Source organism: Pteropus alecto, unplaced genomic scaffold (assembly GCF_000325575.1).
Source record: "Pteropus alecto unplaced genomic scaffold, ASM32557v1 scaffold94, whole genome shotgun sequence".
NCBI lineage: Eukaryota > Metazoa > Chordata > Mammalia > Chiroptera > Pteropodidae > Pteropus > Pteropus alecto.
In genome coordinates, this window is record NW_006437736.1 from 5,493,066 (window position 1) to 5,518,585 (window position 25,520).

Consider the following 25,520-nt stretch of genomic DNA (forward strand, 5'->3'; position numbering starts at 1 on the left):
AATCCCAAAGCGTCATTTCTCAGCCTCTCTGAACCCATGTTCCTAAGATGCTTTCTTAGTCATCTTATCCCTGTTAGGCAAGCAGTCTTGTCTAGTTTTATAATCTCTGTATTTTATATAGAAAAAAAAAACCATTATATTCATATACTTTATCAAATGATAGTCTCTCCCCCATTTCTAAGGCACATCCCTTCTATATGTTGCTGACCCACCAATGAAAACAGCTGAATTAAGAGATATAATAAAGAGAAGTTATGTCACATAATAATAAAAATTGTCCTTCACAATCTAACAGTATAAAGGACTTTAGAATTAATCAACTTATTAACATTGAATCCAAAGCTAGGATTTCTTTCATATGTCTATTTATAAATATATTTATAAATTTTCTATCACACCATAAATGAATACATGGTCCTGTTTAGAAAATAATGCCCTGGTTTATAACTCTGAGGTTACCATTGGGTAAACGAATGTCTTCACAGACACACAAGGCAGTGTGACTTCCAACCCCTCCCAACAAGCCCCCATCTGCTCAGTGTACCCATGTGGATTTAATTTTAGTAGATACTGAACCACCTTGGCAATAGGAGAGGGGAAGATATTTTCAAACGCCCCTGTTCCACAATGTAAGGTTTATGTTCCTTGAGGTAAACAACATTCCACATGGCTGCTGGAATGCAGCGCTGTCAAAAAGTCCATGTGAGATCTGGCCCTGAGGTTCAAGGACACGGAGACCTCTTTGCGATGAGCAGACTGGAACACCCAGATAGTAAGGCCCTCTTATGTTCAGGCATTTGTAATTAAGACTCGGTGCGTGCTAGCACCAAGGACAGACACCAAGGACCATGAAGCACCACAGACAGACACTTCCAAAGACAAGCTGCCACCCGAAAGGAGACCAGGTCAGACTCTGATGTCTTTAGACTCCTCTGTCATTCCACCCCCATTCAACCTTGAAATCCACAGGGGTGTCAAGAGCAGAGACCCTGACCTGCAACTCAGCCCGCAGACCCAAAGGGCAGTGAGGCCTCTGAAAAAAGGATCAGAAGACCACGTGCAATCTTTTCACATTTGCGTGCTTTCTTACTAAAAGAAATAGCTCCCACCAGGAATGATTTTACAGCCCAGCATGATGAAGTCGTCTAGCCAGAATCTTTGCCGCAGCAGTTTTACAAAAATGCAAATATGGCAGGTTTTACCATAATTAGCTACTTTTGAAAAAATGTATAATTCACATCTTAACTTGCCTAATGAAGATAGGGTGGTACAGCTAATCAGAAACTCGGCTTCTGTGAACTAAGAATAATTGAGCTCCTTAATAAAATTAAATTTAAAAACTTCGCCCTTATGTTCTGGTAATTAATAAACCAGTATGCAAATGAGAATAATCCAAACAAAAGCTCCCCTCAAAAATCACTCCATACACCCATTATGTTCTTCAATCTGGCAGACTGGAGATTAGCAGAGCTTCCAGGCCTTGCATGTTTCACGGGAGAAACCACACGAAGCCAACACAGGATTACACACCTAAATCCTTCCTTCCTGGGCAGGGGGGGCGGGGGGAACATTAAGGTGCTAGCAGCTGCTCTCACATCCTCGGTGGGATGAGCTGAAATCCATCCACCCGGCAACCTTAAGATATGTGTTTCCAATGTGATAAAAATGAATGTAAAAGTCACTCACCGCGAAGCGAAAAGTTCAGCAAAATGGAAATCGCTTAAATAGGAACCGTGAGCGGCAAGTGACTAACTGCAACTTGGAAAAATATTGTTGGAAATGTGTTCTTGTTCTATTTCCCTGGCTCTGAGGGAAGCGGAGTTGAGAAGCTAACTCTTGATAATCGCTAGGGAAATCACAGATTGTTGCAGGGCCCATGTCTTCATGTGCGGTGTCTTTTACGCCACCAAAGAAAACTGAAACAAGAGGCAGGATCTTTGATATTCTTTGTGCTGCTCTCCTTCCTTTAATAAAACATGCCGAAGAAAGAAACCGAAATTGTCACAGAAATATTTAACAAGTTGGTTTGCCAAATAAGTTTATTTACCCTTAAAATTTTGTATCACTATGATATTAATAATTCTGAAGGGGGGGGAAAGCTCAGTTACTTCAAAACGAACCCCGCCAAATACCAAGAAAATTACATTTTAGTTTTCTTTTTCTAATTAAAAAAAGAAAGAAAAAAAACAAGTATCTCCACTAACCCAAGACCTAACTTTATTATGGGGTAACTTTAATCCCATTTAGAGGATTGACCAGGGCGGGGCGGGGGTGGATTTTAGTTTCACTCTAAAGAAATGCCTTCAATATTGTCAGCCTTAGGTCAATCCAGTGGAGGCTTATGTTAACAGGATGTGAGCTACACTCCCCAAAAAAGACTTATCCTGGAGCAGTTGCTGCATGTGACTTTGCTCTGAGCATCCAGTGACTCGAAGGCCGTTTCAGGGAATTTTTTTTTCATTGCTCATTGATCAGCATTTGTTACTTGGCTCCCGCATTCCTTTGTCCCCAACAAGCCTTAGTGATCCACAAACCACCACTTAAGTGTTTTAGGGAGCACGATTTGGAAAGAACCCTGTTGAGAAGAATGCTTTTGCAACGCCAGTTCCCCTCTCCTTCATTCATATAATCTATTTGTTCTGTTTTCCATGGCAAGTCCGGATTCAAAGGGTAATAAAAAGTGCTCCAAATTTTAGTAACCCTCCCGACCTATTTCCGACGGTCATTTTTTTCAGAATCAGAGAAAATTAAACTCATGGGACCTCTCCCTGATACTTCACAAAATACCAGTACTTTTACACTTGATACCAAGATGAAGGGTGACCAAGTACAAAACAGCAAATGGATCTATAATGCTGGGAAAGCTCAATCGTGTTCGCGGGTTAATTTAACTTCTTTCGCTTCTTCTGAACTCAGGGATCCTCGGATTCCTCGATTCTCCGTCTATAATCCAAGGGGGATGATGACGAAAGCCACAGCCAACTGTGGCAGGACCGATGAGGACAGTAAACGGAGGCTCATTCAAAATACGATGAAAACTCTTAAGACACCATGAACAAATCTCTTGGGGGTGGGGGATCTGAGTGATCTGGGGGCTGATCAAAAAAAAAAATATGACAAAGAGAGGCAATAACACACAGTGAGCATTGCGGGGTGGGGGTGGGGGGCTTAGACAAGGCCACAGGGCTGCAAGAGACGGGTATCCGAAGGCTTGGCTCAGGGTCCACCATTCAGAAGGGGAGATGAGGGAACTCCTGGGGGAGGGAAGAACTGGAGAGGAGGCTCACATATCTAAGTGACGTCAACCAGCAGCAGGGGAATCTTTGAGTCACAGAGCTCCAAAGGGCAGTAGTAGTAGCTTGAAGTTGTATAACCATAAGGCTCTGTCTTATCAATGGCTGTATTTCCACTATTATCTCATTTTATAACTATATGGCTCTGTCTTATCAATGGCCAACATATGCTTGGTGTAGTTTTGCAGGGTATGCAAAGCAGGCAGGCCCTAAATAGCTAAAAATCTGCTCGTTTGAGCTGTTTTTTTGAAACAATTGGATGTGTAAAAATTTGAGTTTGGTATCTATAGGATTTTTAGCTAGTGGGTCTCAGCCTGCAGTGAAGAAATAAAAACCTAGGAGCCAATACACAGTGGCCATCTTTGGCTCATTTACATAACAGGAGGAGAAGCGGGGTGAGGGTGGGAGTGGGGGATCATAAAGGAGACTGTGAACTAGACCTTGAAGTAAAACTCTGCCAGCCAAAAGGCAAGAGAAGGCACTCTCGGCAGAAGAAACTGCAAAGGCAAAGGCACAGAAACAGCGATGTGACAACTCCCAGGTCTTGCTATTCAAGGTGACGAGACAGGTGTAAAAGCTGATTAGCGGGTCTGGAAGCCAGGGCATGAAAGAAGGAGGTAGTCGGAGAAAAGGACAGAAAGATACGAGACCAACACAAAACGTGGTGCTTGACGGCATCAGTTCTGGAGTCCAGCTGCCCAGGGTCCAATTCTGATTTTGCTATTTTTCAGCAGGTGCCATTAGATAGGTAACTTAAGCTCTCTGGCTTCCATTTCTTCAGCTGTAAAAGGAGGTTATAAAGCATACCTACCACCATGGCAGCTATTCTGCCTGTTATTGTTAGCAAACACCCATAGTAATGGCCTGGCCTTGATCCCATGCTAAGGAAGACTGACTTCATGCTAATGATTGCAATGGAAAAAATTGACTATAACTAAGATGAAGATTGGCCAGATCCAGGCTGGGAGAACAGGCATGGGATGAGGCAGAGGCAGGAGGCAGGAAAACCAGGAGACTACTGCCATAGTCCTAGCAACGGAAGCTGAAGGTCTGAACTAGAATAATGAAGGAATAAAATGAAGGAGAGGAATTCCCAAGAAATTTCTCAGGGAGCATCAACAGAAGCTAGTAGGAATAAAAAATGAGGGAGAGAAGAAAAATGACAGTGATTCTAATGTTTCTTTCTGGAGATTTCCCAGTCCCTTGTCTTCATGGCCCCTGATCTTTAAAGATAAGTGACCCGATAGAAAGAAGCAAGGCCATAATTTTGGGATACGTTTTCCTAGGAGAAAAATGCCACTTTCTGACACCATATTTTAAAAAGGTGAAGGGAGAAGACAAATGAAGAAGGTAAGACTTGGCTCTGAAAAGCATGAAGGCTAGCTAGACTTCCATTAAATCAGCCTCCCTGGGATTCACCGCGGGAAAGTGGCATCCATCTTCCTCAACACTTTAATGAGTCTTAAGTCTATGTGAGTTCTCAATGGACCATCTCCACCACGAAAGACTCTTGCAGAGCATTTAAATCATAAATGAGGGTCTGTGGAACAAATCCCTTCGTTTATTCAACATGCTTCTGAAATAGAAGGCACTCAGCTTCCATATCCTGCCAGGGCTAAGGACTTTGAACCTGTCGTGTTTTGGAAATCGCAAAGGTGAGTCGGGAGGCTGATATCTAGACTGACGCTTTGAAAAGGACTCCGTGGAGATTCGAGGCATCTTCAGCGGAGGGCCTGTGAGTGGGAGCAGTAAAACGAAACAAATTCTTAACCTACATTTAAAGGTCGTTAAACTTTTATCTTCCCACATCAATTTTTCCTGCACTATTTTAATGAAGACTTTATGCTCTAGTGTACCCTGTTCCTGAATTGTCAGTGTCTTCGCCAGCCCGAATCTCCATTTCCGTCACACAGGATATTACAGGGCTGTGGTTACTTGCAAACCTCTAGGTATATAAAGGTGCCAGAAGTCCGCGGACATCGGCAAACTGTGCAATGGAACGAAGCACAAGCTAAAATGGAAAACAATGGGGCAAATCAGAAAGTGGGAAAATGAAGGGATTTATAGGCTAAGATCAGAAATGATGATGATCAAGACGATGATAATAATGATGACGGGGGTGACAACTAGCATTTATTGAGCACTTGACTCTTGAACAGATACTGCCAGTTGTCCCCTAAGACCCAATCGCTCCTTCTTACACAGTAATAGGGCTTTTAGTGAAGCACCCACCTAAAGCCTAAAATTTCCTCAACTCTCTTTGTGGTCATAGGTGGAATAATGTGGTCATATGACGAAGCTTTGGCCAATGGGATGAGACCGAGATGTGGGCAACTTTCAGACCATGCCCTCCACTTCCCCAGTCCTATTCCTGGCTGGAATGCAGAAATGATGGCAGGAAATGACGTAGCCATCTTGGATCATGAGACTGAAGGCACATATTAGAGATGGCAAAGCAACCAGGTCAAGAAATTTGAGTCCCTGATCACTGTGCAACCTCCATATAAGCCCTAGGCTGCCTACCCTGGCTATACATTAGAGAAAAAGAAATTGTTATTTTTTTACGGCCACTATTATTTTGAGCCTCTTTGTGGAAACAGCTAAACAAATAAAACTGTGCCCAGGTCCTATGTGATAGACATACATTATCCCATTTCACCCATAAGCAGCCTATAAAATAGGTACCATGGTTATCTTCATTTTGCTAAGGAGGACACTGGGCTGGAAGAGCAAATCACTTATCTAAGATCTCACAGTTAAGCAAATGGCAGAGCCAGACTGAACAAGGCAGCCAGAGTCCAGGGGTCAGAATACGATGCTTCCCTGCCAGACAATCAGGTGACTTGAACCAAGGAAGAAATAGGACCAACTTCCAAAAATTTAGCCCAGGCTCCGCGATCTCTCCAGCCAAGCCAAGTAGGCGTGATTCCTCGGCTGTCCTTAGCCGGTCTGGTTTCCAGATGATCAGTTGGCCCTTCATCTCCTTCTCCAGAAGAGCCCTTTCTACCTCTCCAGGTAAACCTCATTTCCTCCACAGGGTTCGTCCAGGCGGTCAAGTGAAACGGGAATACCGCTAAGCATTGCAAACACAGCTACTTCTCAACATCGGCCGGCTCTCCCAACCCTAACGCTGAGGTCGTCCAAGCCCAGCGATGTACTTAGTGCATTTCTACACTCCTTTAATCTTCTCGCTTTCCTTCCAAATGGTACAGTTCCCCTCAGCGGATCCTGTGGTAGGGCACAATTCAGAAAGAATTGCAAAGCCAGTTTTGGGGACACAGCGGCACGGAGGAATAAGACTATAAAGTGCACTGACTCAAAAACAGCCAAGCCGTCGCTCTTCTTCCTCGACTTTTCCAAGAATAACTGAAGGGTCCGATAGTACCTAGAGTGAGGAGTGAATTGAAAATTCTCTCTCTGAATACCAGTCACGTTCACTCACAAACTTTTCTCGTGACCTGACAGTCTCAGAAAACGTCATAGGCAGAGTGGCGGGCTGAAGGGCAGCCGCTGGCTATTTGGCTCTCAAGCTGCAGGGTGCCCAGTCAATTCTAGTGGACAGAGTGTGTGCCGAAAGCAATTTCTTCCTAGTTTTCAAATGGAGAGAGAGTTAAAGGAGGTTTCGTTTTTATGCCAGTTTCATTGAAATTTTACTGTGCGTTTGGGCATCTTAAGAAAAATTTGCTCTGGGTATCAAGGCCTACCAGAAAGGACCTGAAAATAAAGAAGGCTTTTCCTTCCAGCTCTTCTTGCTCACAGCTAAGGCTACACCAACTTCCAGGGAAAGTTGGCTCAAGTTTATTTGAAGATATGCTTACTTGAAAAGGTACTGTGGTTAAATAAGCCACATGTTCATTTGACATATAGAAGATGCTCAATAAATACAAACTAAAATTCCCAATGCTATCATCGGCACCTGTTACTATTGTCACCTGAGGATATATCTGTGTGGAGCTATTAACTCCCCATGGAGAATCAAGGTTTATCATCTCTTCTAATAGAGCCCAAAATTCAGGGTAAGGTTCTAAAGAAAAGGAACGGTAAAGGGTAAGTCTTAATTGATTCCATGAATAGAGACTACCTACCAGGCTCAGAGCTAGGTGCTAGGGAGCAAAGATACACAACATTCCTGCCCTCGAGGTTTCAAAGCCTAATGCAGGAAAGAAACAAAAGAACAATTGCAGGATGAGTCATCAAGCTGTGGCTGATGCGAGCTTCAGGAGTACCCAGAGAAAGATCTAAGTGTGTGCGGAGGGGAAAAACGGAGAACAGAGAGGGTGGGCTAGGAGGGCCTCGCAGAGCAGGTGGCCCTTGAACGTAGCCTTGAAGGATTTGTAGTTCATCAGGCAATGCAGGAAATATCTGCCCACAGTGGCAAAGGCAGACAGATATTCCATAGGTCAAAAGTAGCCATGTGTACGAGTTGGCTAGGGCTGCTACATCTGAACACCACAGACCGGGTGGCTTAAACAACAGAAAATTACTTTCTTACAGATTTGAAGGCTGGACGTCCAAGATCAAGGTGTTGACAGGGCTGCTTTCTTCTAAGTCTCTGTCTGTGGTGTGCAGGATGCCTGCTTTCTCACTGTGTCATCGCAAGGGCTTCCCTTTGTGCATGTTTGTGTCCTAATCATCTCTTCTTATAAAGACAGTCAGATGGGATTCGGGCTCACCCCGTAGGACCCCCTTTTATTTCAATCACCTCTTTACAAATTCTGTCTCCACAAACAGCCACTTTCTGAGGTCCTGAAGGTTAGGACTTCAGCATAGGAATTTTGGGAGGTCACGATTCAGCCCATGTCACCATGAAAAGATTTGAGGGAGGAGAGAGACAAGAACAGGTTTTCACTTTAGAACGAGGACCCTGGTGGTCGTGAGGAGAATGGAATTTGGGAAGGGAGAGTCTAGAGGCAAGGAGGCCACTGAGAAGACAATGTAATAACCTTGTTAGCTGGAACTTGGTAGTTTTGTTTAAGAAACAAGCTCAGTGTCATTTGATGCAAATCCTTGCCATTGCCTGCTGGAGTCTCCTTGGTGTGGCTACTCAGAACCTCTGTTCTAGCATATTCCCAGGCTGGGCCTGATGGCCCACCGCCAATAGCCACCATCATCTGGGAACCCCCAAAAGCTAAACAAGCAGTGGGCTGGGGAGCAGAAATAAAAACAATGCTGCAGTGAATTCCAATTGGGGTCTGAGACCCCAGGTCTGAGAGTCAACCTTCAGAGGGGAAGAACAGGAGCTCTGGCGTCCCCACTGGCCTATCAAGGCCCCTCTAACAAGCGCCCCTCACAAATAAAGCCCCAGCAGGAAGCCCATTAACGCCTTGAAGGGGCAAACCTCAGGCCCCATAGGAGAAACTTCAAAAGACATCCCAGCAGCAGAGAATGCCAGAAAAATCATCAATCAAGTACACCATCCCAGGAAGTAGCCAGCTGAATTGGGGGAAGGAGTCAAGCACATAAATTCAATGTCCCTAAGCCCCCATATGGCTCTCGATTTATTACCATGGAGGCCAACTGTGCTCCTTAAGTTTAAAAAGGATCAAGGCCTCTATAAACAGTATATAGAACTGCTTTCCATAGGAAAAAAAAAAATACCGAGAAACTCTCTTTTAAAGAAAATGATCCTTTTGTGAAAATAATTCCCACTACACTGAACTCTTTGCCTCAAGTGTTATAACTAAATCTGACCTGCTGGTCAGTCCTTTAAAAAATATATAATGTCAGCTACAATAACCAATTGCCTTTTTGATTTGTTGAAATGAATTTCAGAACAAGATTTTCTCGTGAGTACCTAGCCTGCCTGAACGATACGCTAATAATACTCAGGCGTGTTAGGGAGAAATCTCTGACCTTGCTTATAAACCTCTTTCTTCTACCTCTCCACAGACACAAACACTCGCCACTCCTTAGCTGCAAAAACAGCCAGTTCATTCATTATTCATCCTCATCAAAGCAAAAGTGCAAAGAAAACTGTATGAGAAGCATTAATATTTCTCAGGGGATTACTAGTTGTACAGTCCCCAAAGGCATCATACATACATCTCATTTCCACCACTGAAACTTCAGGTTGCCAAGATTTCTTCCCCCTTTTCTTTTTGGAACCATCCAATCCCTTTGCACCTAAAAATAATCAAAATAACTAGACTTTACAGGCACTAACTACATGCCGGGCCAGTGCACTTTGCAAATCTTTGATCTCACTTCGTCTTCACAATAATTCTCTCCGGTGAATACTATCGCTAGTCCCATTTTACAAAGATAGAAACGGAGGCTCAGAGAGGTTAAGTAATTTGCCCAAGATCACACAGGTAGAGAGTCGTAAAATGAAGATCCGTACCCAGGTTTTGTCAGACCCAAGCCCATGCACTTAACCACCAACTTTAATGACCTGTCCCTGTGCTAATTTGAAAGAGAAAACTCTCTGCCTCCCAAGCGGCCTTCAAGTATAATATATTTAGAAAGTGTTTTGCACTTTAATTTACCCAAGGCTCAAAAAGAAATTTTGAATATTATACACTATGAGGCTTCAAAAAAGGTTTTAAGAATTCCAACAGATACCTTAACACATTCTTGCAGTCTTAAAATTCGATCTTTCTTTCTGGATTATGGTTTCTTCTCCTTTTTCTCATTTAATTATGTAAGCACTTACGCTGTGCTTAGAGTTATGCAAAACGTGAAATCTAACTCTAGAACTTGGGTTTATAAAAACAAGTGAAAATGTCACAATGGTTCCATGCTGTGCTTGGTTCAAAAGAGAACCAAAACGAAATAAAAATAGGTATGTGTCCAGTAAGAATTTGACTTAACATTTAGGAAAACATCCTGCATCTTAGACTGCCGGTTTCTTGAGGGCAGAGATCCTGTTTTATGTGACTTTCTATCCCCAGAGCCTAGCACAGAATTGGCACACAGCAGGTGCTTAATAACCATTTGCCAAAATAGGAGAAGGATGGATGGGTGGAAGGACGGAAGGATGAAAGGATGGAAAGAAGGATAGATGGATGAGTAGATGAATGGTTGGATGAAGGATTGCTTCTACCAATGGTTAAAATACTGAAATTATCTGTAAGGAACTTATTCTCTATATGTTTCTATGTCTAAGATTGTTTCATAGATATATTTTTTCAATGGTCCATCCTGGAATCAGATAAATGAATGACCTGTAGAGCCCACTAGTTCAGTGACAATAGGGCCAAATGTGGGCTGCTACTGAACTATGATCTTCCCTAAGGACAGACAGACAGATGCCAGTAACTACACACTTAATAACTGCCCATTTACCAAACACATGGCAAATGCAAAGAGTTTTACCGGACGGCAGCTCCATTTGTTGGCACCAAAACATATTCGTGATCTTCTCCATTTGTGCGTCCCAACTCGAGATACCATAGTGGGAAGCAACATTTATCCATAAGAAAGATACTCTGGGTTAGTAACTACTCCGTAAACAAGTCCTGCTGTAGTGTCATTAGGTTCAGACTGAGGAGCAAAGAAAAAGAAAAAATTCTCTGGCTTTTGTGAACACTAGCACTGAGGGTGTGGGTCAGAGCAGCTTCACACGGGTACCTTATCTTCCCTCCCCAGCAAACACAGCACAGGCCCGAGAACGACTTTTAAAGACAGCCCTGGGGGTGGGATACGGGAAACCCATGTGAGATTCCAGAAAACTCTGCTTCAATGGGCCTGGGTGCTATGTTCCCAGGGCACTAAAAAGCAGCAAGAAAAGAGAAAGAGAGGGAGGGAGAAATAGAGGGAAAAGAAAAGAAATTAAACTTACATACAAATAATTTCCCATGTTAAACGGAAAGAAATAACAGATAAGCAATCACCAAAAATACTGAGCAAACACCAGATACTCTTTTATATGACAAGGTGACGTGGCCCTGTGGTTTCACGAAGCATTTTCACATAAAATAAGATTCTATTTGGGAAAGCAAAGTGAATGCCCCGTTCAACCAATAGGGGAAGCAAGGTTCACTCTATGCGGTTCAATGACTTATTTCGGGTCATAGAACCAGGAAGTGGAAAGGGGAATGTTTTGCATTTTATTCTGATATATTTCTCATTGTTCAACAGAAACACTTAAAGCCTCACATTGAGAGCTAGGTTGTGCCTAGGTAAGTTCCTAACTGGGCATGGTTCCATCTTTATGAAATTTCCAGCCATTTAAGGTTTGGAGCCAGAAATTAAGCTGGATTCCCTGACTCCACCAAACACCAGGATCCTCCAGAAAGTGAGTGATTAGATAGAGTTCTCCCAGTACCAAGCTGCCCGAGGAGAAGGGAGGAAAGGAATTGCAGGAAGAGGGAGATAGAGAAGAAATATCATTCACCCATCAGAAAACAGATATGAAACTGCAAGCTGACTCTCCCCACCCCACCTTGAAGCTATCCCAGAAACAAATTTCCGTGTCTGGGAAATGAACCCAGTGACATCGGAATAAAGATAATCTACTTGTTTTTAGGAGTATTCAGAAGGCCTTTTTAAGGAGCAAAGTATCCATTTCCAATTAGTGAAGCTTAATAGTTTCTCTTTACTAGACAATTTCTTTAATGGTCTCATTTCCCACCACACCTGTCCCAACACAGAGAAATAACTTGCTGTAAAAATAGAGCCCTAATCGAGCTTGAAGAAATAGCCAGAATATTTAAACCGTCAACTCACTTATACCATACCACCATTTTATCTTTATAACAGATGAAAAAAATAATAATAAAATCCACTAAGGAGTCTTTTAAAATAATGGGATGCTTGGCCCACCTCTAGAGATTTGAATGAGTGGGTGGTCCAGGGGAGCCCCAGTATCTGATGCTGGTGGTACTGGTATTTTAAAGCACCCCCCCCCAGTAATTCTGATGAGCAGTCAGCTTGAGAACCCCTACAATACACTTACACAGATCATCCTAGAGCAAAGGCTGTCTAGATAGCATCCACCTCGATTTACGGGCCCACTACAAAGTACCGAGAACTGAGGGAGGCTTATCCCACAGAGTTATCATTCCATGGCATCCTCACAACATCTCCAAGCTTGGCACAGTTACACAAACTTACAGATAAGAAAACCAGGACTCGGTGAGCTATACTGATTTGCCCAGGAGGTTTGAATGTGCAAGCTTTCCCAAGAAAGCCGGCTCTGGGCTCCCTCAGTGCACAGAAACATGAGAAAAGAGCCAGAGTGAGAACTAGGGCATAGAGACCAGAAATTATTTGAGAAGCTGGCACTGGTTCAAGGAATGTCTTCATTTAATTTCCTATGATTGATAAATATAACTGGGAAAGAAAAGCTACTGGAAACAGACACCCCAATTTTATAAGCTCCAGGAGACTCTCATTCCCGGGTGTAGGGAGGGAGGGTGGGTGCTAACTTCCTGTCTGGGATCTCACCACCCAGGCAGGAACTAGGCCTAATGCGTTTACCCTCCAGCTCCACCAGCCACAGCCCGGGTGTCCCATTCAGCAGCCATGAGAGGGGATAAAGGCAGAAAATGCCCACTGGCAGGTAAACAGGACACGATTTGCCAGGCTGGAGAAGGGAGAGACCCACTGCAATCACGTAGCGGAGCAGACCCAAGTCGATTTTCCCTCAGTGTCCAAAACACCAAAGAATCACCCTGAGATTGATCCCCCAGGAGGCGAAGTAAAGAACTATGACACCCTGCGCCAGACATCTCCATCCAGGATGTCATCTCTGCCCAGGACATTCTGGGACAGAAGTCACCGTCTGCTTTCCTGGAAACAGGCCAGAGCTAGAAGGAGTCAGGAGATGTACGTTTCTTTCTGGTGGCCCGCCTCCGTGTGTTCTTGAGCAAATCACTTCACTTTGGGCCTGAGTGTCTAAAATGCTGAGGTGGAATGAGCCCATCTTTGAATTCCCCGCCAGCTCTGACAATATTTAAAACCAAGCCAGCAGGACAACGTCTGCAGGGAAATCTACATTTCCTAAGATGCCGACCACAGAGAAGCTGTAGGAGGAAGGAAAGCCAACCCGCCTGTAATCATATTTGCCCATGCTCATCTGTGGTGGCTCTGCATTGCAGAAACGCATTCAGATAAGAAGAAAGTGGTTAGATAGGAAAAGGAAAGGCTAGAGACCCGGGCGGTGGTGGGGGGCAGCGAGGTGGGGGAAGGATGTTTGCCTTAAAGGTCCCCCGGACTTGAATCTAATGAAAAATCTCCAAATCTTCCTCTGTAGACCTCGAAGTCATTCATCCACTCATTGAATAAACATGTATGAGCAACTGCACAGGAAGCCATGGACACTGAGGTCAACTATCATCATCATTATTATTAGTACTATTACTATTATTAAATTAAAGCAGCTGGGGAAAAAAAAAAAGACATGTCTACTTAAGCAATACTGCGATTCTCTTAACAGAGTAAACAGTCTACCAGCAAGATTCGGAATATGTCCAAATTCTTTCCCCCTCGGCTCACATATTCCAAATAAATATCAGGCAGTCAAACTCAAAGTGAAAGGCCCACAGCCTCTCCAGAACACGGAAGGGTAGATACAGGCTCCGCGGCCATGAATTGTCTGACTTCCTGAACAGAGACGAGCAAAGGTCAGGGGCTCTCATGGGAATTCAAACCTTCCCCTCCGACGCTCAGAGCACCAGACAGAGGTAATTCTACCCACAGGACATTTCACCGTACTGGCTGGAAGCACAGAGCTTACCCATATGCTGCCAGGCTTGTGCCCCAGGAAAAAGATCTTATCGCTGAAAAAAATTAGTATATCCATAAATCTCTTTCAACAAGTTCTTTGGAATTTCAGGCGATGGAACTATCTGTCTTATAGTAAACTCAGAGGGGAAAAAAAAACCCACACACACACAATTGGCTAAGTAGGAGCAGCAGAATACTCCTCTTCCTAAGCACTAGCCATGTACTAACTAGCCTTTCTTGCTAACAACTACTACGATTACTACTCCTGCCCTGCTAACCAATAACTAACTGTTAAGCTATATACTGCTTCTCACTGAATGGACCCACATCTGTTCATTCCTTTACTGCCTGTTGGTCATCTTACCTGATGTGTGAGGCCATGTGAGATAAGCAGGGTGGGTATTATTAAACTCATTTGACAGATGAGAAAGGGATGCTTAGCAGTTCAGAGACGCCCCCGAGGGCTGACAGCTGATAAGCAATAACATTTTTTTTTGCTACCTCATCCCTTACGGCCTGCACTGAGGCTGTGCAGAGAGACAAGGGACCCCGATGGCAGCCCTGCATCCCTGTTCAGCTCTGATGCCTGCAGCTAGGAATGACAGATAAGGCAGGAGAAACTCCTGTACCCCTAGCAGGTCCCCTTCTCCTCTACAGCTGGGCCTCCTAAACACACACACGCACACACGCACATGCACACGCACACACGCTCACCTGCGCGCACTGCAAGCAGTTTCCCAGGAAACCCAGTCCACTCCTTTAAGAACCAACCCCGCACCTGCAGAAGAACCCTCAGTGCGAAGGCTTTGCCCTGGCGCTGTGCTGGTCCCGCTACTGCGCGGGCACTCTCCCCTGTCTTGGTAAACCCCACTTGCAACCACGTGTCCACGCTGCAGCTTCGGATGATCGGAAATACCCGTGGGAGCCAAGCGAATCTACCAGGCGATCACACGAATGCTGGTGTCAGGTCAAACCTCATAACTGGTAATTATGCATCGAGCCAGGGCCGGAATAATGGGCTGCTTGGGTCACTTCACTGGATGGCAGCAAGGTGGTTACTAAACAGGGAGTTGGAGCTGGACAAATGTGACGACAGCCTTAAGAGAGAGAAGTATTCCCCTCATTTTTCTACAGATAACCCCACCCCAACCGCTAAAAGAAAAAAAAACCTCTTCTCTGAGGTCAAAACGCATTCCAAGGCATGGGTGATTTTTAGCATGCTAGGGCAGATTTCCATCTATTACACTGTGCCCCCTTCTAATTTTAAAGGAAGTTGGCTTTGGATAATGGTCTGAAAGGTGCTTCCTTTCAAAACTGCTGTAATTAAACTAGAAAAACATTAATTTGTACCCTGATGGCAAGAGGGTTTCCTGGAAATTCCTTAAAGGAAGTCTATAATTGATAAGAGTGGCTACATGTCGTACACACAGCACCAAAATCTGAATCAAGTACAGTTTGCAAAGGCTCGAGTCCCCTGGCAGAGGTACAGCCTACTTGTCCACACAAAGTATTGTGCCACACCTCTATGGAGGGCTGGTGCTATTATGAAGAAACACACACACACACACACACTCACACACACACACACTCACACACACACTCACACACACACACCACACACACACACACACACACAGAAAGAGAGAGAGAGAGAAGGAACCAGGTCATTTTGAAGCCCTCAAATCTCCTTATGATATTAGCTCCGACTCTATACTTCAATTCAAGAGAAGAAAGCGTTAAAAAAATTTTTTTAGGAAAACAACAGTTTCCATTAAAATGTATAACACCATCTTTCAAAAGATGAAAGGACTTAGTAGAAACACCGTAAACCTCAGAATTACACAGTAAATTGCTTCTTTTGTTTAAGGCAAATTAATATTAGATCACAGATAAAAAATAAACCCTCCCAACATCCCCAGTTGGATGCTACATTCATTATGCAGCTGGGGAGACTGCAGGTTGACTATTTTGTAGAGAAGGAATGAAGGGTTGGTTATTATCACATCCCCACTCAAATCCTCAAATCCTGTCTCATCACCTGAAGTGTTTTTCTTAAACGAGACACGCAAATGATTTTCTAGTCTCTATTTTCTCCACAAGAACCACCATGTACAGACCGAGGGAAAAGCTCAGAGTGTATTAACTGTGACAGTGCATCTGCCCAGGGCCCTAAGTGCTTCCCAGGACACGATGCACAGACATTATAGGGTCTGAGAGTGACGTCCTCTCCAGGGGCACTTTATGAGAGTCAAATTAAATCTGGCACAGAGGTAACTGATAAACCTCCTTAATATGCCTTACTGGGCCTCCAAGAAGCTGACCCCTTCAGAATCCATAGAACTAATGAAGGAAATAAAGCTTGAAAATGTGTGTCAATCCGAAATCTTCCCTCCTACCCACAGGCTCCGGGCATTCAAATGAATGGCAGGCTTACTGACTCAGCGATGGTTCTTGACTGAAATGAGTTGCATTTCTTTCTCATTGTCAAAGTGACCTTAGCTCCTCAGTGATCCAGCGTGCTACCCAGTGCAAAAAAGTGAATGCACATAGCAGGTATTTGGCGAAAGGATCGATTATAAAATGCCTGGCTTAATTTCACCAAGCTCATCAACGGTCACTTAAGTAACACCACATCACAGTGACTCCATGCTCCCCTAAAAGAGGGACTTCTTTCTGGTTCTTGGGTCTCTTCTGGGGCAAAATCCCCCTTCTAAGAATTCAGTTCAGCCTCTGAAGTGAAGGTAAAGGTGACATCATCTATAACCAGCTATTCCAGTGTGATCAGCTCTACCTTGGAGCTTATTAGAAATGCAGCCCCAGGCCAGGCCTGCAAAGGAATCACAATCTGCTTTTAAACCAGATCCTGGAGAATTCCCCCCCCCACATTCGAGCCTGCTCTATAAAGGGTGGTTGCAGGGAGGGGGGTCAGAAAGGCTCCTTCATGCACCCTGGTTCTCCCAGCCTTAAAACTGGCAAGCTTCAGAAAGAAGAGGACACTGATTGATAGACAGAAGGAAGAGGACATGATAAGACCATTGAAAACATCTCCATGAAGGATGTCAACTCATTGTTGACCCATCGTTTAGACAGACTGGGATTGAACTGGCTACCAGAGACTTGTCCACGTTCGTGTTGAAAAGTGGATTCAGTGACAGGTGCAAAGCTCTGCAGGGGGACCCCCAGAATCCCAACATGCATTGAGTTTTAGGGTATCATCTTAATTTCCTGGAGAATCTTCAGCGCCCTCTTATGTCGCATCCATGATTTTGTAAAAGAAACAGGCTGTGGGGATCAAATTCCAGCTTCCCCAAATGACTTCACTGCTCGGTTTCGGAAAGTTACTCAACCTCTTGAGAACCCTCTTCCGTGTCTTTGAGTGGAGATGACAGCCCAGATGGGGAGGATTAAGAGGGTGAAACAGGATAATGCATACCGAGTGCTTCTAGCACATCGTAAGTGCTCAATAAACATTAGTTATTGCTCCTTTACAATCTATAACTCTGGAAGGAAGAGCCAACAAGTACATTTTGTCCCATGACCAGCTTAGGCACAGGTTAGGAGGGGTAGGGGAGGAAATAAACCCAAATGGCTACAACATGCAACAGAGTCACAGAGGCGTTTCCTATAGGCCCTCCCAACATGTCCCTTCTTGGTGCCCTGAGCATACTGTGAAATAAAAATACCATGCTGCCTAACGTCTGCTGATTCCTTCTGGTTGCCATTCCTCTTTACAGCAGGTGTCCTTTTCATCCGGAATGGCGGGCGGTGACATTAGGCATCCTGGAGACTCCCCTGGGCGAAGAAGTCATTTTAAATGGATAATATATAACACTGGGGCCAGAGGAACAGCATGAAAGCTTCTCCCTTTTTTTAACTGTAACCACCTCCTCTTTCCCACCACATTAGCTGGGCTGCCTGTAGCTAGCTGAGCATCCCCGCTAGCTGAGCTTCCCGCCCCTGGGGTTCAGAATGACAGTAGACTGGGGGACCTCAGGCATGTTTCTTAAGCAATTAGGCTCCATTTCTGCCCATCCCTGAAAGTAAAAGAAATGATGTCGCCTCATTGCTTCATAGATCAATTTGGAAATGGCCGAATGGCAGCCATACCTAAGGGATGATGATTATTAAGGGAAAAGAAGCAAAAGATGACCATTTTGGTAGCTTGTTTCCCAACACAAAGATCTGAGCTGATCATATAAGTCATATAAATATACTTAACAAGACATGAACAGACACTGTGCTCTTGGCTAAAGAACGAGGTGAATGAGAGAAAAACAAGACCCACAGTCCCTGCTCTCTCAGCTAACATTTGTCAAGGGCCAAGGCCAAACCAAGCACCATGCTGAGGCTAGCTGCATTCCCCACTTAATCCTCTCAACAGCCCTAGGATGGCAGGTCCAGGTATTATCTCCACTCTACGGGAGGGAGATGACGCCCAGAGACAACGTTAAGTAACTAGCCTAAAGCCACACAGCTATGAGCAGCCTAACCCCAGAGCACTGGTTCTCTCTGGGGGTGATTTTACTTCCAGGGAACACGTGACATTGTTTGGAGACATTTTTCATTGTCATAACTGGGGGACTACCACTGGGTAAAGGCCAGGCATACTACCGGGTACAAGACAGCCTTGAGCAACAAAGACTTACTCTGCCCTAAACATCAACGGTGCAGAGGTTGAGAAACTCTGGCCTGGACCTTCCTTGCTTATCTACTACACTATATGGTCTCCTGTCTGGTTTTCTAATGTGCCTGCAGAGGACAGTAAATATTTTTCTTAACATGACCATGAATCAGATTACCACAGCTCTGTAGCCAATGCTGGAAATGTAAACAAACAAACAAAAACCCCACCATGCACGCCTGGCTTTCCTTGGCTTTCTCCAGGGCTTCCACTCCAAGGCTGATTCTTCACGTCCTTCTCCACCTCAGTTTACCTCGAAGGAAACTGAGACATGACCTTACTTACCCAAGGTCACAGAGCCTTGGCCTTCTGATTCCACTGCTAGAATTCTGTCTGCCCTTAACGGACTGTCACAGAACCTTGTCAATAATGGATACAAAGTCCTCCTCATTTAACCTATCACTGACTTCAGAGAACTACCGGGGAGCATTCCAACGAAGTGAGCATCGGAATCAGCGAGGATTCTCGTCTTAAAACACAAACGCCGAGGTGACAGGAGGGCAATCACGCATCACCCGTCTCAGCACAGATGGCTGTCCCACTTGCCTTGGAGAAAGAGAACGTGGGCATCAGCCTCCTGCCCTTTGGTGTTCCAGGAAAAAGTTAACGACACAGAAAATTGGTCGCGCTGCCCGGGATTACAAATAAGAATTCTAAAGGCGAAGGCTTCAGGATAAACACACAGGGCGATGTTTTAATACCTAAGCCAGGCGTGACTCTTTCGCCGCCTTAATTTCACAGATGATTCCCAAATGGTAATTAAGACACTCAAACCAAATGCTCAGGGGGAAGAAATTCACATTCAAAACCCAGGAAGTCTGAACTGCATTCTTCACGATTATGCCTTAGAAATAACCTCTGAACATATATACACATCAGCTTAGGGCACTCCCCAGATCAACTGTGACCCGTGCTCTCTCAGTGTGTAGGAGACATAGCACAGAAAAGCAAACGAAGCCCAAAGGGTTAACTACCCTACCCCCACCCTCACCCCCACCCCCAGGAACCAGGTCATTTTGAAGCACTGGTATAAATGCAAAAGTCACCCTGAACTTCACTCCTCAGGACCTGTGCACCGACAATCAAAAAGGAAATGGCCACAAAAACCAAGGTAATGACCTAGCTGAGCGTCTGAAGCAGGAGACCCCTCCCTCACGGCTTACTCCCAAATCCTTTTACCAGAGAATTCCTAAGGTGAAAGGGAAAGCCTAATTGTTACGAACTCACTAAAAACATCTGAGACCCGCTGATGGGAGAAACATAAATGAACAGGCCCAGGTGCCCAAGGCTATTTCTTCACACTCTGGAGTTCAAGATGGCGTCTGCAGTGGGGTTTCTGTCAATCACACTGGTGGTGTTCAGCTTATTTTATCTCCAAAATGCCTTTCCCTCTGCCTCCCTGGTCCTGTAACTAACCATCTGGCCTAGATTCAACTTGCTGAGGAATACCAGCCCTTGTTTTGTGCTCCTTCCTGTCCAGAGAACTTCAATAGTCTTTTTCTCAATAAACTCCCTGTGTCTCAATAACAGACTAGATTGATGGTTGACATACAATTTATTTCCTAAACCAGGACACTTCTGACTTCTGAAATGAAGAGGGCACAATTAATAATTACTCCAGGAAAACAGCCATAAACCAGGACTGTCCAAGGCAAACAAGGACACAGGGTCACCCCACCAATAAGGCCTTGGAGGGAGAGCACCATTCCTTACTTTGTTATCTCTGTCCCGCCTTTTTGACCAAACAGTACCTGAAACACCATAAGCACTTGATAATAAATAGTTGTGGAATTAAATCTGTAAATAACGGGCACCCTAAATGGTATCACAGGACCAGCTATTACTATGGACGTGCCTCGACAGAGGATGCTGTAGATTATGACAAAATAAAGTCATACCAGAAAAATCACTGTTTCTGATTTCCTATTTCGTTTAATTTCTACCATGGATATTTTTAAAGGTCTTATTGATCGTGATTTTGTACATAATCATAATGATAATTAATAGTAATTATCAGTTACTGAGTCCTATGTATGTTAGTTAGAGTCGAGGAACCTTAAGTACATTCTCCCTACACCCCTAAGAAGGAAAGCATTAGAGAACCTAGCGTCTAAGCAAAGAAACCCAGGCTCGGCAAGGAAAAATTATCCACATTAAGGTCACAGACTCTGGCCAAGTTCATTCCTTCCCATGGACTGAAAAACTTACCCACCAGGACATCTCGGTTCCAAAGTGTTACTTCCCAAACCATTTCATGACTAAGACAAGGCGGCATAACATCCAGCAAACTAGACAAAGCCACGAAATTGGCCAAGCGTGGTCCAACCACAGCACGGACTCCATTATACATACTATAACATTATGTGCATTCAAACCAAACGCAAAAGAGAAGACCTGGAAGAATGCCAGCAAGACACTGATAACGAGCAGACGACCCTTGTTTGAGAGAAAGCACAAAGGCAAAAAAACTGACGTCCTGATTTCCACGTTCCAAATAAGTTGTGCTGGCCAGCCCCACAAATGGGACTCACAGAATTTTCTACGTGATGGTAAGAAGTGAGCCCCTGCTTTCTTGGAGGGAAGGGAGGGGGGTGCTGGGAGGAGGGGGAAGAGATCCTATTACTGAACAAAACTGATGAAAACTGCATTTACAGAGGGGAAGGAACGTAGGCTGTGAACTCCATGAGGGCGGAGACTGAACCAAGGGTTTGCCCCAAACTGCTCTGGCATTCAGTCCAACTTCTTTTTCTCAGTGAAATTCCACATAACCAAGTCTAGAAAATGCATCTCCCATGATGCTTTGACGTATAGCAGTTTCACATCTAACACAAGAAGTTGGATTTTTGGGGTTTTTTTTAAGTGATATACATCTAAGGTCTCCCCTCTACCCCACCCACTTTAAAGTATGTACGAAGTTCCCCAATCTATAAAACTAGGGACTTTCATGGGTACAGTCCTCAAGTTGCAAGTTACCGAAATACTTTACAATGACACAATGGGTTGTGACTTCGAGAACCTCAAATATACACTTGCGAGAAGACTCCTCATAAATACACTCCCAGGAAATCAGCTGGGCACCTCAGTTCCAACGAAGGGGAAGCACTGTCTGCCACACAAGAGATTCTCATCATTAGTCTCCCCGGCATTGATCAAGACAGGCTGTACAATGTTTCCACAACAGACAGAGAGGAGTAAAGTTTTGCTGCAGTCACTAAATTCAATAGTCACCAACTCCGTGACATTCAATACTGCTCCCAAAAGCACATTCAGCCATCACTGATCTCACAGCCTTTAAACCAAGCAAAGTCTACGGCCACGCCATCCTGAACAAGCACGATCCCGTCTGATCTCGGAAGCTAAGCAGGGTCGGGCCTGGTTAGTACTTGGATGGGAGACTACCCAGGAAGACCAGGTGATGTAGGCATAAAAAATAAAAAAATAAGAGATTGTAAGCTGACAAGGTCCTTGCAATCTGTGAGGTCAACCAAGGGTTGTCTCGCCTAAAAATTAAATAAATAAACAAACAAACAAACCAAGCAAGATGAGCACTGTGTTGTTCCCTGTAGCTGGCAGCCAACAATACCTGATAAAGATTTAGCCTAAAAATTAACTGTGTTCTAAGAACAGCATAGAATAACACTCTCGTCTTCACCACGCATAAACTGTAAACAGCAACGCACATTCCCCAACACTACCTTCCTGTTTCAAAGATCCCCATTTTGCCACTGGGCTGCAGACTAGGACCCAAAGTTACATGAAACCAAAGTACGACTTGGTTAAGATTGGCTTAAAAGTGGGAAATCAGATAAAAGTGTAAAAAAATAAAAAAGAAGAATGCTGCATGCACATCTCTTGCATAAACACCATCGTCTCGCTAAACAGGAAATGAATATAGCTAATTACATTTCTCCGCCCCACTGAGACCAAGCTCTGGCCAGTGGACTGGAAGCAGATGTGATGGGAGCCAATCCCAGCCCTGGCTCAGTAAACTCAATGTCTTTGTCCCTCTGCTAACTGCCTAACAAAGATGACTTTCAGAATGACTTCAGAGCCGTGTGTTGCAAATGGCAGATCAACAAGATGAAAAGAGCCTGGGTCCCTGAAACACCGAGCGAAGGAGAGCTGCTTAACCCGGAACTCCTACTCTAGACTGTTGCGTAAGTGAGAAATAAATTGTGTTCATTCACCGAAATCTGGGGATTTATGTTACAGAAGCTAGTATCACCTTAAAAAACTCAGGCAGTCATGAAGAGGTCATTTATAAGTATCTAAGTTAGAGCCCCTACTGGATCTGGGGCTTCTTGACATGTGCCAGTCCACGGAATCCAGTGTCTCACGTCACTTGTGAATGTGACTCTTGTTTTGTGCCTCCGAAGCCACAGCAGTCTTTGGCCTTGGAATAAGGGTATCACTAGAGTGAGGTAAAACACCTCTGTTGATAGTCCCCAACAGGTATTAATTGAGCACCTGCTATATGCCAGGTTCTGGTCTAGATATTAAGGTACAGAGACATGTTTTCTGCCCCCTTGTAGAGGGGCAAACAGGAGACCCACCGATAAACAGTGCACTTCAAACCCAGTACAAGTTAACAGAAGCAGGTACAAGACACGGAACAGTAGAGTAGTATTACCTGTTGGCGGGAAGCTGGCTAGGAAAGCGATCAGAGCAGATGATGTGGCAAGGGTTTGAAACCCGGTAACAACAATTCCAGTTGTGACGGTGGTGGTGCTGGTTTGCTGGCAGTGACGGTGGGTCAGCTCTTAGAAGGGCTGCCCCACCAAATAAATCATCACAAGAGATGTTTCCTGCCGCCACCATGACATTCTCTTGCATGATTATCACATCCAAAAATAATAATAATAATAATCATATCACCCTACGTCATAAGAATGACCATTGGGTGGGTGACGGTTTGCTTGTAATATAAGAAACTGTGAGTTTAGCAATTGCGGTAAATTACAAAAAAAAAGGACCCCATTTCTTCATCCCTCCCTGATACACTCCTTCGGCCATGTAACTTTTCGTGCCACTCTGGGCAGGACACTGCCCCATACCGACTCTGAGCTCGGCTGTGTGACTTGCTTTGGTCAATGGAATGTTAGCAGACATCCTACAGGAGATTTAAAAGCACTGTCTGAGCGGCTTGCAGGCTCTTGCATCTTTGTCAAATCCGTGAGGACTGGCCTGGGCTACGCTGCCAGAGGATGAGAGACATGCGGAGCAGAGGGAACTACCTCAATCACACCAGCCAAGGTCATTCCGGATTAGTGACCCTCAGACATGTGAACAAGGCCGGCCAAGATCAGAGAGCCCTCTGGCCACCCAGATGTGTGAATAGTCAAGTTATTAGTGTGTGCTACGCAGGCTTAGTGGTCGTTAGCTGGGCAGCATTATTGTGGCAATAGCTGATAGAGTACTACTGTCATCGTTCTCATTTTATGCATGGAGAAACTGAGGCATGGAAGAGTGAAGTAACTTTATCAAGCTTGCACAGCTGGTACGTAGCCAAGCTGGAACGCGAAAGCAGGCAGTGGCTCTATAGTCTTTGCTCTTATCCATTTCATGCACCTTAACTTCTCAGTAAAGCAGTTAAGAGCTGAATCTTTATCATCAGGAGGCAAAGTGCTCTGCCTGGGTGCCCAGATGGGACCCTTTAGACTGGGGGAAGGGATCCTGATATCCTGCTAATTGGCAGCGTTCACCCCCCTAGTCATTGATTTAGCGCTGGCAGTGATGGAAGCCATCTGCTCTCCCCAGGAGCTCCGCAGCACGCAGAGGGAGCTCGCACACCTGAGCTCACCCTGCCTTTGCCTGCACGGCACTCTCACGGCTCACACCCTTTCCTCCGAAGATGCCTCCTGGGGGCTCGCACCTGGATCCAGGGAGGCTGCCTCTGCACCTGACTTCCTCCCCAAACTCACCCCCCGCAAAGCCTTCCGGCTTGACAGTCTTGAGTTTTCACATTTATCAGGAAATCTGCAGAAAGGCCTCTAGCACCTGCCTCTGCTCTCACCTCCCTCACCTCCACTTCTGGCTTCCAGATTGCTTAAACCTGGCTCTGAGGTTATCCCATCTGGAGGTCAACTGTTCTGACAGCCAGCTGTAGATGTCCCTTCTCCCCTCCCCACTCCCCCTCCTCTGTCCAAGTAATAAAGGATGGCTTGGCAAAGAAAGCATAAGCCTCTGCCAAAATAAAAGGTCTGTCAGAACAATGCTCAGGACTTACCGTGTCCTTTTACCTCTCCGCCCAGCCGGGTTTCCATCTCTGCTGGACACCACGGTACCAAAGGTGACCTCTCTAACCTTAGCACTAGGACTTAGCACTGGCACACCAATCCCAGTATGCCCCTGGGGTGCTTATTTGAAATGCTGATTCCTGAGCCTCAGCCTGGACCTAGTGAATTCAACTACCCCAGAGAGGCCTTAGAAGCTCTGTTCTTAATAAGTTTCCCACGTAATTCTAATGCACTAACCCTTGAAGACAGCCTTCCTAGCGAGGACCTCAAATTGGAGGCCTAGAGCGATACTGGTCCATAGTCAGTAAGTAATATGCATGCTTCATCTCACGTCGGCCTCACTTCAACTCTGGAAGTAGGTACCATTTTTCTCCCATTTTAGAGATGAGGAAACTGAGGCTTTGAGATGTTAAATGATTCCCAGGTCACGTGGCTGATACATGGCAACGCTGGGCTTTGAACCTGCTCTGAAATACCCCTCTGCTAGACATCAAATATTTCTGAATGCTGGTCAAATTGGATAGCCATGTTTACTTGTCACGCTTCTCTATTATCCATAAAACCATTATTAGAATAAAAACCTAGGAAACAGGTACCTCGTTTTCAGGACATCCTTTCCACAGTCACTTTTGGTGACTGAGT

The 25,520-nt window shown here is 44.8% G+C and overlaps 1 protein-coding gene and 1 pseudogene across 3 annotated transcripts in view; one reads left to right on the plus strand and one right to left on the minus strand.

Moving 5' to 3' along the window:
• Positions 1-25,520, minus strand: part of CHST11 (carbohydrate sulfotransferase 11) — a 248,251-nt gene that overhangs the window by 182,838 nt on the left and 39,893 nt on the right. The window lies entirely within an intron of this gene.
• On the plus strand, positions 21,948-22,066 carry LOC112482000 (annotated as a pseudogene).